The sequence below is a fragment of the Phocoena phocoena genome, chromosome 5, assembly GCF_963924675.1.
Source record: "Phocoena phocoena chromosome 5, mPhoPho1.1, whole genome shotgun sequence".
In the NCBI taxonomy this organism is placed as follows: Eukaryota; Metazoa; Chordata; class Mammalia; order Artiodactyla; family Phocoenidae; genus Phocoena; species Phocoena phocoena.
The window spans coordinates 41,834,214-41,846,543 of NC_089223.1; positions in this window are offsets into that span (position 1 = coordinate 41,834,214).

Consider the following 12,330-nt stretch of genomic DNA (forward strand, 5'->3'; position numbering starts at 1 on the left):
GGATGAAACTCCCAGGCATATCGGGAATAGGCAGGGCATCTTCAGGGTCCTGGGTGCCGGGAGGGAGCCACTAGCTGCAGAGCAGGCAGAAGTCAGAGGAAGGGTGCCAGATATTGTTAAAGGATCACATATGGTTCCAGGGATCTGGGTGCACACCAACAAAGTCCTCTCTCAGAGTCATGAAAGGGAGGGCCTTCTAGCAGAAGAAAAAGTTGAGCGAAGGTATAAAAAATGATGTGTGCTTAGAAAAATAGACTCAGTGTTCCTCCACATAAAGGGCAAATAGAACATAAGGGACAACAGGCTAAAGAGCTATAGTGTGGTTAGACTTCTGTGGTGCCAAGGGGGATAAATCCCAGCATGCTCAGGAGAGGCGGGGATCTCAAATAAGTCTAAGCAGAACTGCAGTATATGGACACATGATGGAGGCTGATTCTGGAAGGCGATTCAAGATTCGAGGATGCCCTTGGGATCTCACAGGCGGGTGTTAATGGATTAGTACTTTAGGTCTCTGACAGATTTTCTCAAAATTTCCTGGTTCAAAAATCCAGGGTTGAGAATCTCTTGGCCTAAATAAGCATCACTAACCTTGTCCAAGCAGAACTTTTTGTATCAGCAGACTTCTGAATTTGCTGTAAAGCTTCGGGGAGGTACCTGACACTGGTGCCCAGCAGCTGTCAGCAGGAGTACAGGGCAATATGTCAGAAGTCACAGCTATCCGGACACATGTCACAGGACACAGCAGGGAGATTAAAGGACTGGTGGCCGTGGTACGGGCACTGTGATTGGTCAGAATAAACCTTCCAGGAGCCAGATGGAGAAGATCCTTTTATCATTATCCATGGCTGTGTAACCAACTACGCAGGACCAGAACTATAGGGTGAGGTGAGGGAAGTGAGTAAGGCACCTTTGGTACAAAATGTAAGGAGGTTCACATTCAGGGTCACGGAAATATGAGTGGAGCCCTGCTTACATTTTGCACCCTGGGTGCCTCACTTCCCTGGCCCTATTCCAATCTTCAGCCACCCAAAAACTGAATGGTTTGGCTCACAAACCCGTGGGTCGGAAATCTGGGGTGAGCTGAGCTGGGCAGTTCTTCTGCTGGTCTAGGCTGGGTTCGTCCATGTGTCTGTGGTCAGCTGGGTTTGGCGGGTTGATGATGGCCTTGGCTGGAATGTCTAGGATGCCTGGACCCTCCCTCCATGTGGTCTGTCATCCACTGACTTGCTCACGTGGATGTCTAAAGGTCTCAAAGGAAAGCAAGAGAGGGCTTTTTCAATCTCTGCATGTGTCAACTTTGCTCTTGTCCCATCAGCCAAAGCAAATCACACGCCCAAGCCCAAGTTAAAGCAGTGGAGAAATAGACTCCATCTCTTGATGGGAAGAACTGCAAAGTCAGTTTGCAAAGGTGCATACACACAGGGAAGGGAAAATTTCATTGCCACTTTCCAATTTACCAAAATATCACGTGCAGAGGAAAGGAACATGTTTTCCATCCCATGGCCAAGGGAGCCGTGGATGTCTTTTAAGCTAGGGAGTCATGATCAGATTGGGTGGTGAGAGACGTCACTGTGGCAGCTGCAAGAAAGAAGGAAGACAGGCAGTGTGAGATGGGAGATGGGAAACAATCAGGTGCAGGTCAAAAGTAATGAAATCTTGTACCAAGAGAGCAGCAGTTAGGATGGAGAAGAGAGGGCAGGATCAGGAATGTTCAACAGAATGAACAATCATGGATGATATAATTGGCTGGAAAAGAAAACTGTGGGAGTGCAGATTGAAGCTTCCCGGTCAGGGTTTCCGGATTTAGCCGGGCTCTCAATGATTCCCTCTTCCCGTGGTCAGTCCAGCCTTCACTTTTCTTACAGAAATGATGTTTAATGGTCTTTTGCATTATGCTTTATCACAGGACATTGAATATAGTTCCCTGTGCTGTACAGTAGGACCTTGTTGTTTATCTGTTCTATATATAATAGCTTGCATTTGCTAACCCCAAACTCCCACTCCTTCCCTTCCCTGCCCCCCCAACCTTCACTTTCAAAACCCCTTCCATCCTCAGTCCTATTCTCTCTTAGCTGACCATCTTGCCTCCTGATTCACCAAGAAAATTGAGGTCAACAGGGGACCATCAACCTAACTTCCATCTTCCTCCATCTATTCCTCACATCCCTTTTTAACTGGTTTGTGTCTGCACCCAGTATGACTATTTGCCAGGGCTCTCCAAGGACAGTCTCTTCCCACACAAGGTTAAGACCTCTTCCTGTGGTCGCCATCCCATCTTCTCTGCTCTCCTTGAATCTCACTCTATCCCCTTTTACAAAAGGCTATTGTCCCTGTTATAAAGTTTGAGCATTATGGGGACAAAGACATTAAATGTATTATAACGTATTATAGAGGTACGCTTGCAAATTTTCTGTTATGAGTACAGCTGGCAAATAGTCAAGCACTTTAAAACCAGTTTAGACATTTTGTACAAGTAAGGTGGCCACCATAATGAAGGTTCTTTGTTCCTGGTTCCAACTTTGGAAAAGGGTATGAAAAGGGTTAACCCGAGTCCACACACCATGGTTTCCTTCTGGGTAACTCTGGTTTCCTTCTGGGTACCTCTCATCAGTGAGGTGCCCTGGGGCCCAGAAGAGATGGAAATACTGGAAGAAGATCAGAGAGTAAGGACAGATATGACTGAGGGAGTAGGAGGGATTCATTTATGTGGAAACATGAAAGCAGGTCTAACTAGGCAGTGACTAATGATATGATAACTGTCTACAAACACCCGTGTGTATGATTTGAATGCCAAGAAGTCATTGCCTCATTTGGCACAAAGTTGCAGTCTGAGCGGTAATACGGTAGACGAAAAAAAAGAAAAAGAAAAAGAAAAATAGAGCATCCTTAATTACAGTCACAGAAGAAAAAAGAGTAGAGATAGACATGATTTCATGAAGACTACTTCCTTTCTCTAAGGACAACTCCTATTAATTAATTCCTTTCTTTAACAAACTTGAAATACTTAAGGAGCTATGAAGAAGACACCTCTTCAGCTTTCCCCATCCCACCTCAGAGGTCCCAGTTGCTAACCTTTCCTTTATTTCCTGAGTGGCTTCCTGAATCCTCTCCATTCAATGTTCGGCCAAGAAATTATTGCTAAAAAGCCCAAAGCAATAGCATCTTGATGTATAATTTAACTCATCTAAGGAAAAAAAAAATCCACAGAAGGCTTGACACTGCATTCAAGTTGCCTGTTGATCCTGGAAGCAGGCCATCCTAGAAGGATGAAGCTTCAGCCTGGGGGATCACCACCACTGTAGAAGCCCACCAGGGTTTCTGTCACGGCCTCCAGATCAGCACACTGCTCAGTACTCCCCCGTCATGGACAAATTCTCCCCTTCTCCCGTGTGACATTGACTCACCCCTACAATCATCACCTTCATGGATCACCAGGGCAAGTGCAAGGCCCATGTCAAAGCAGATGTACTGACAGAGCGCCTCCTCTGGGGAAATTTATCATGAACATCACTGAAGCAAAGGAAATTGCAGTTTCACAATGACCAGTTCATTCAATAAACCCACATGGAGTGCAGACATCACGCTAGGCTTTCTGCTGAAAGCTTAAAGCTGGTCTCACCTTCGTGAGACATGGTCTCAGCTTCAAGGAGCTGTCTGAGGGCTGCTTGCACCACTAGGTACACCGAGTTAGGAACTGCATTACACAGTGTCGGTGTCTAAGGCTGTGTGGAATGATGGTAATGGAGGGTCATGGGAGTTAGGTGTGTGGATGGCATAGGGCCAGACAGGAAGGAGTTGGAAATTCAGAAACAATTTGAAGGAGGAAGCCAAGAAGGCTTAGTTAATTGTGGAGGGATGCGGATTAGAGGTGGAAAATTGCTAAGTGTATTAGACCAAGCACAGAGAAAGTGTGAGTCTGAGAATCCTGTGCTAGCTCCCAGAGACAGCTCAGACAGAAGGGAAGGGGGCCTTGTGAAAGATCAGGCAACCTACTCACAGCATCTTGAACAGAAAGAGACTGGGAACTATGGATAAAGGCACAGACTGCTGAACTTTTGGAACTGAATTACCAACTTTCTTTTTTTTTAACTCCACTGATAACTTCAGGAACAATAGGAGTTTTAAAAAATGTATTTAATTGAAGTATGGTTAATTTACAATGTTGTTAGTTTCAGGTATACAGTGAAGGGATTCAGATACATATATATATCCTTTTTCAGATTCTTTTTCATTATAGGTTATTACAAGATACTGCATATAGTTCCCTGTGCTGTACGGTAGGCCCTTGTTGTTTGTCTATTTTGTGTACAGTAGCGTGCAGAATTACGAACTGTCAAAAAAGAAAATGGGCTTTAGATGTTAAACGGGTCTTTATCGCCATCAAGTGGTGGAACAAGGTAGCTCTAAAATAATCGGCTGTGAATTAATTTTTTTAAACACGGAGAGGCTGGAAGTTATTAAACTTGAAAGTAGAGTTTTAAAGTCTTTATGCCTTTAGCACACCATCACAATTTTGGAGCTTTTCCTCTTTTTATATGTTTTGTATTAGTTGTCCCCTGATTTCTACTTCTAGCTAGATCAGCTGATTCCTCTAGCTTTAGTTGCTGACGACTGTGTGGTTGGAGAAACGCTGCCACCTTGTGGGCAATGTGAAAAGAAGCACTGAGGGCAAGAAAGAAATGGTTCAGCTTTGTGAGAGGGAAAATTGGGAGGCTGGCAGAACGAACCTTTGACATTTCTGTCTTCCTTTTTGTAGGGAAAGGACATACACTATTTTTGAATTGTAGTTTGGTCACTTCCGTGTGGCTATAGGTAAATGAATTTTTTAGCCTCACTTTCCTTGTCTGTAAAGTACACATAATGACACATATATAACACAATAAATATTATTCTCCGTATTTTTTGCCTTCTTTCTTACAAGAGCTTCTTGTCTTTTTCTATCCCCCAAATGGAAACAAAGCGCCCTGTTTACATTAATTCTCCTAAAGTATGTGTAACCCCTCTGCTGTTTTATAGTTATGGCAGTCCATGAAGTGCAGGGGTGCAAAAATAAATCTTTATTTTTACAACTGAACATAATCTTCTAGACCTTGAATCTTCCCCATCCCTCCCTTTGGAAATTTCTAGCTTTTTGAGTTCCACTTGGTAGAATTCCAGTCAAAATGATGATTCAGTCCACTGGGTCCCTGTTTAAAGCCTCCACAGCCACTTCCTCCCACAGGTCACCTTGGGCCAGTCATCATTTACTCTGGTCTTTGTTTTGCACACACGGCAGATCCTGAGTGCAGGGGAGCCCACAGGACTCACAAGACACAGGTCTCCCAGAAAACAGTTCAAGGACATTGTCTAAATCCTATCTACTTAAGAACATGGAACTCCGGCTTATATATTCTTCTTCTTCCTGTTTCTTTGCAGTGGTAAAGGGAGAGGTAGATAATAAAATGCTTTTTAGGAAATCATTATTTTAAACAATGAATAAGAAACAGGGCCACTGATTTCCATTTTCCAAAATAAACACCTCGAAAGATGGGAACCCGTGAACTGGAAACCTGGGAAATTCCTATATGATTTAAATTTTCCAAGACATTTTGCTTATTTCCTGCAGGTCCCAGTACCACCTGCCTTCTTTAATAGTACGGTAGTTGAGGAGAACACAGATTCCCAAACCTTATGTGGCAGATCCTGAGGGCTTTGGATTTTCTGGGGAAATCCTCGCCCTTCCCGGTGGCCAGCAGGGGGAGGCCTGCGGGTTTCTCTGAGAGGAAGGCTTGGCCTCAGCTTGGGGTCTCCTTGGCCCCTTCCCATTCCACAGATCTTTCTCCCTGCAGGATTCTTAGCTTTTCTTATCTTTAATTTACATATAAGAACAATAGAATCATAGATGCTTCAGCTCGAGAGGGACCAGAACTATTTACAAATATATTTCTTAGGAAACACTTGGAAGGCCTCAATCTTGAGTTTTAGGTAAATACGGAAGAACGAGGAATTACATAATAAAGTCATTTCTGTGACAAGTGTAGTAATCGCTGAGGGGTGAAGAATGGGTTTAGGTGGCATTTCCAAAACGTCTCCGAAGATTACTCTGCAAAGTTTAGACACAGGTAAGATGGGTGTGTATTGTGGCTGGGTTGCTACCTGTTACCTGGTAGTGTTTTGTTAGTACATGTGCAGGACATTACCTTCAGGGAGAGGGCACCTGGTTTCCATTATCGCCTTGGGTTCCTACTTTGTTTCTGAAAGGTGTTTCCGAATATCTCGACGTGCCCACCGGGCCCAGCAGAGCTCACCGTCAGCCTGTCACTCAGGAATCCCGCGGGGGAGCATTCCTTTAGCTCATCTCCTTCCAATAGTGACAAAGGTAGTTTGCCTCCCACTCAATTCCATCTGTCCGCAGCACTTCGGCTCCTTGGAAACATTTCCATCAGAGACGGGTCCTCAGGTAGGCGGTATGGACAATTCCTTTTCCTTGATGCAGGGGCAGAGGTGAGTCAGCCGACAGCAGCAGGCGCGTGAAACATGTGTATGCGTTCCCGCCTCCCAGGCGCCCATACCAAGCTCTGCGTCTGGGTCTAACCCTGTCTTCACCAACACCAGTCGCCAATGATCATTATACTTCCTCTTTTCTGATGCTTTGGGATAGAATCATTATAAGTAAGTGATCCTGACCTGAAGTTCATGGATAGGTTTCAGAGGACCTGTGACCTCCTGAAATTGTAAGTGATGTGTATTTGTATGTGTTTTGCTATGTATTTTTTTCTGAAGAGAAATTCCATGTATTTCCTAGAATTCTCAGAAGGACTCATAATTCCTCAATGGCCTGTTAAATGGCTTTCCAGAGAATACCAGTCTGGTCCTTCAGACCAGTGAGCTACCTTCTTGGGACCCAACTATTCCATCTGCTAAAAGGAAAAGATGAAAGTCAACCAACATCTACGGAGCATCATCTCTAGGCCAGGCACGTCCATAAAGAGTGCTCATCTCATCATCTCAACAACCACGCAAGGTCACTACCATTCCCCTGTTCACAGATGGGGGAGTGGAAGCCCACAGAGGTCAAGTAACTTGCCCAGCAAAACCTGGCGTTCAAGTAAGAACAGGCGAACTTCGGAGATATTGCGGGCTTGGTTCCAGACCACTGCCATAAAGTGAATATTGCAATAAAGTGAGTCACACGATTTTTTTTGGTTTCCCAGTGCATATAAAAATTATCTCTATACCATACTGTAGTTTATTAAGCGTGCAGTAGCATTATGTCTAAAAAAAAATCAATGCACATACGTTAATTAAAAAATACTTTATTGCTAAAAAAAATGCTAACCATCATCTGAGCCTTTCAGCAAGGGGTAATCTTTTTGCAATAGTAACATCAAAGATCACCGATCACAATCACTATAACAAATACAATAATAAAGAAAATGTTTGAACTACTGCAAGAGTTACCAACATGTGACACAGAGACATGAAGCAAGTGTTGTTGGAAAAATGGCCCCAATTGACTCGCTCCACACAAGGTTGCCACAGACCTTCAATTTGTTTAAAAAAAAAAAAGCATTATCTGCAAAGGGCAATAAAATGAGATATGCCTGTATTCCAGACTCCATGATGCACACGTCAGCCGCCACCCCCGTGCACTGATGATCCGGCATCCCGCTTGGCTTCTTTGTCAGCTCTCTCTTTATTCTTCCTCTTCAGCCACCCTCTGTTTTGTGAAAATCAACCCATTCCTATCTGGCGGGTGTCTGACCCTTTCGTCACTCGTTCTTTGCCTACACACTGGTGGGCCTTGGGTCAAATCTGCCCTGCAGGCATTTTTTATGATGAATAGTATTTTACCAATATTTAGGAAGTAGAATAATTCACATAAAAGTTTGGATGCCAGACTGCTTTGGGAAAAAATCAGAAGACCCGGCAACACCAAGCCCATGTTCTCTCCTGATCAGCGCAGGCTGGAGCTGGGTAGACAGGCCAGCATTCCTCAGTTCACCGCGGTCCCCACCACCCACTCTGGACTCTCCTCCTGGCCAGCACATCAGTCCCCCACATCATCTGCTGAGGGCCTTCGGCATCTGAGTATTCAACTCTTGTCTTCTCCCTTCTCTTGCCTTCTTCTTCTCCATCCCTCTGGCTTCCATACTCACCCAGCTATGGGCCCTCCCTCCCCATAGTAAACTCCTGCATGTCTTTGCCTTTCTCTCTCATGCTCATCTCTGCTCTCTTTCCCCTTCTATCCTAATAAAGAACCACAGACAAAGAGAGACAAACGGAGACGATGCTGTCTCTCCACTAGAACGTCTGAGCAAAGCACTAAGTAGGGCGAAATGGCCCAGGGCTTCCCCCGGTCAATTAATATCTCCTTTCTAGTGTTTCCCTTAAAAAGAAAGCACTTTAGATGCCAGTTTTATCCCAACTGTCTTGCCTCTCAAAACAAACCGAAAAAAAGCAAAATGATCAAATCGGAGGTACTGAGGAAACAACTGCAAGTACATTGATTCCACCTGTGCCTCCCATCTTCTGTACCCTGTCACACACTCAGACCTTTGTGGTTTCTTGGCTGCTGAAGGCTTTTTCTGGGATGCTGGGTGTGTGATTGATTTTCAACATTCCGCTCTCTGAGTTAAGCTTCTCAAGGCTAATGTGATTGGATGTGCCACTGCGTGGACTCATTTTATGGAGATTTTCTTTAGTGTTAAGTTATGCTCAAGTTCCAACGTGTCACCCTTTCTCTTTTGCAAATCTGGGAGGCAGGAGATGAGGGGGAAAGATGCCCTGGAGGATGGAGTAGTACTAAGGGTTCCCCTCCTAATGGCAAACGTGCATTTATCAAGTTCTCTAGGGTCAAAGTTCCTGCTCAGTTCAGGGATTTGAAGAGGGGAAGGTCAGTCCCCCGGGGAGAGAGTGGCACATGCTATTTGTGAAGAAACCCACAAGGCCCTGCTGGTGGCTGTCATCCTTGCCCCTCTGCCAACTTTACACACAGCGTGGCCTTCAGTGCCCCACTCTTTGTTCAATGGACTTGTCCTAAGTAATATGTCATTGCAATGGGTTTGGTGAATGGAAACCTATTTTCCCATTGGCAGTGGGCGTCCCACTTCAGGGACGTTTAATCAGAATCTCTGGCTGATCTTTAGTAGATAGTGGCCGTTACCTCTAAGTTTACTTACCTATACCAATTTCTTCATTACATTTTCTGTCACGGTTACACCTCATACGTTTAACGAAATCAGCTAGTCCAATGACTTTAAACTTGAAGACTAGAGATCCCCGAGGGTAGCTAAGTTAGTGCAGGAGGCCAGAACACTAGCACTGCCGGTACTAGTCTGTACTGACTACTCACAGAATGATGAAGGATGGGCTAAACTGTGTGAGAACACAACAAGGTGGCAGCGGGGCACTGCCCCCAGGTGGAGCTCCCCTGCATACCCTGCACCAGCAGAGGACCCCGTAGGGGAATCCTTTGGCAGCAGCCGCTTCGCTATGTCTGCAAAATATCGTTTGTGGTATTAGTCTGAAGCACTCCTTGTTTTCCTGCTCTTTATTTTCCAGTAAGGTGTGAAATGGAAGGCCAGTGTATGGAGGAGTAGGTAGGGATAGAGAGTTACCTGTACTGTGGTTTCTTCTCATCTGCCTTAACTCCCTTCTCTTCGCGTGTGGGCCACAGTGGACAACATTCTTCTAGCGAACATAATGTACCTTCCAGGCATTGTGGAGTCTGTCTCTGCTCTCCTAATGCCTTTGACTGAGGCCCTGATGTTGTTGTGTGGTGTGTCCCGGAATCGCATGAGACTTGATAAGATTTCCAGAAGCCCTGCCATCTGTCTGCTCTCTTCTGTCTCTTGATGGACCATTGCCCACTGTGAAATCGTACATTCAGGGAACGCTTTATCTGACCTTGAAGAGCTTATTTAAGGTTCAAGAGTTTTGATTTTAACCTGAGACCTGTCCCCAATGTATCCTATGGTCTCGGACTGTTCATTGGGTTTCTTGAGTTCTCTCTTTCATGCACTCATATGTAGGATTGTTAAATAAAGTGTGTCTTTCTGTTTGGACAATATTAGCTGCTTCTTTTAAGGAATGTAGTTCAAATATTTCATATATCTACCACATGCATGTAAAACACTATAGTAGATACTGGGGTAGGGAAGGAGATGCAAAGCAAAGAAAGGAACCAAGAACTTTATGTTGAGGGTGTTATTCCCATTTTACACATAAGTAAACTGAGGCTTGGAGAAGCCAATTAAGTCATAAAAGGGCCACCGACCTTGGAAGCTCTGGCATTCAAACACAAGTAGATTTAATATCAAAGGCTATGCGTGTCCTTCTCAATGTCCCATATTTGCTACAAAAATGATTGAAATATGGCTTCTGTCCCCAAGGGGCTTTCAGTGTAGAATAGGTGATAGTACATAAACAATAGCTACAATTCAAGGAATAGTCTTAAGTTCTGCATAACAGAAAAAGCATACAGCTGTGGGAGAATAGTAAATGCAGCGATTACTTAGGGTTATGTTTGGGTCTTTGTTATTGGTAGTGTTGTTACCATAGTTATGGCTTGAACCTTTCTTAGAATTCTGAATTAAAAGCCGCACAGATGTCTCTGATGATGCTCTGACATTACTGGCTAAATCTGTGCCATAGATGTCAAAGCAAATGCTGGTGTCAAAGATGTTCAGGGAGTGGTAAGTGTTCCAACAGCTGTGGGGATCAGGCACTGGTGCGTTACCCCAACTCTACCCTGCCCTTTCTACCCACGGTTCACAATTTAAGCCTCTTTGTAGCACAGTGACGTAGCCAGCTCCTCTAGGAATGGGGGCTGATCTGAGCTCGCCCTGCCTATGCTACCTAAGGTTAAGCGAACACCACTGCCCAAACGTGGGAATGAAGGATTTTGAAAGTCCCACTGCAACATTCCATAAGGAGTCAAACACTCATGTTCAGCAAAGGTTAAACCCCAGGCCGGATTCCAGATTCTTATCCTCTGAAGCTCTAGGAGAGAGTTATTACTGCATTCAGAGAATAAGGAACTGGCCCAATAAAAACAAGCCAAGTTATAACTGTGTGACAGACACATTCTGCTTGTAACTCTCAACTAAGAGGCATTCCGTGCTAGATGTGCAGCCCCATGACTGTTGTTCCTGTCACACCCAAAGCAGCGTCATCTGATTTTTAGGTACAGCATTTTTGGGATCGGACCCACCAGGTTCTGCAGCCCCAGAAGGCTTCTGGGTTTGGAATACCTGTAGCCAGTGCACGGGGATTAAGAAGCACTTGTTCCAGCCCTAAGCCTTGCCAAATGTCTCCACACCACAGAAATGGGATCTGGCCTGTGCTGGGGGCAGAGGGCCCCCAGCTCGCATCACATCCTTCCAGGCTTAATCTACGCAGCAACCAAAGTGGAAACATCTATCCCCGACCTCGTGGCCAACCGAGTGTACAATAGAGTCTACTGTGGCCACAGAGCAGGCTTCATGGGTGACTGACTCTGCCCTGCATCCCCCCAGAGAGCTTTCTAGAACTCTGCTGAGGGCACGATTTGGGGGACAACAGTTCTTTCACAGGAAGGAGAATAACCTAATATGCATCTGGAAAAAGGTGAAGCTTTGAATGGCAATGACAGTTTAGTTCATGTTTATCTGTAAATTTCTTGTTTGATTCAGTGGAACAGGTAAGAAGACATTACGGATGTGGCACAATAATACAGAACAGGTGGTTCTGGAACTTCTGTTACAACTATGATCTTGTGCCTTCAAGTGGGACCCAGCTGGGTGGGCGGACATACAGTGTCTTCAGTGCATCTCTCCATGACTTTATTCCTCAGAGCAGGAACTGGGCGAGGCAGCTTGGCGCTGACTTCACAAAGTGTGACCAGGTGAGCTCTCTGAATTGGTTCCAGGAAAGGCGGAGCCCTGATTGTGCTTCGGGTTTTCTTACCCCCCTCAGCCAGCTCCCGGGAGGAGGACTTTTCAAAGACAAGAGGCAAGTGTCATCTAGCGTTTGTTTAATAGTTTTGTTCATACTAAATCTATAATTTCCAAAAGTATTTCTAACAAGGGTCCCTTTGTCAACTAACCTGTCTCATTTTCATCTCCTTTATCCTGTCTCTTCTTCCTTCGGAGGGAAGATAATGGAGTATCCTGCAGGAGACTTGGACCTGATTTCTTTCCCCCGAAACTCTGATTGAGGAGAAACCAAGAAAAATCTCATTTAAAATTATTTCAAGTACTTCCTGCCTTATTAGAAATGGCAGGTTGGATTTACCTTTGGGACATACTATCCTTTTGTTCTGGGCAAAACTAAAACAAAGCAGAAATACTTTATTGGTAGACCAGTTTC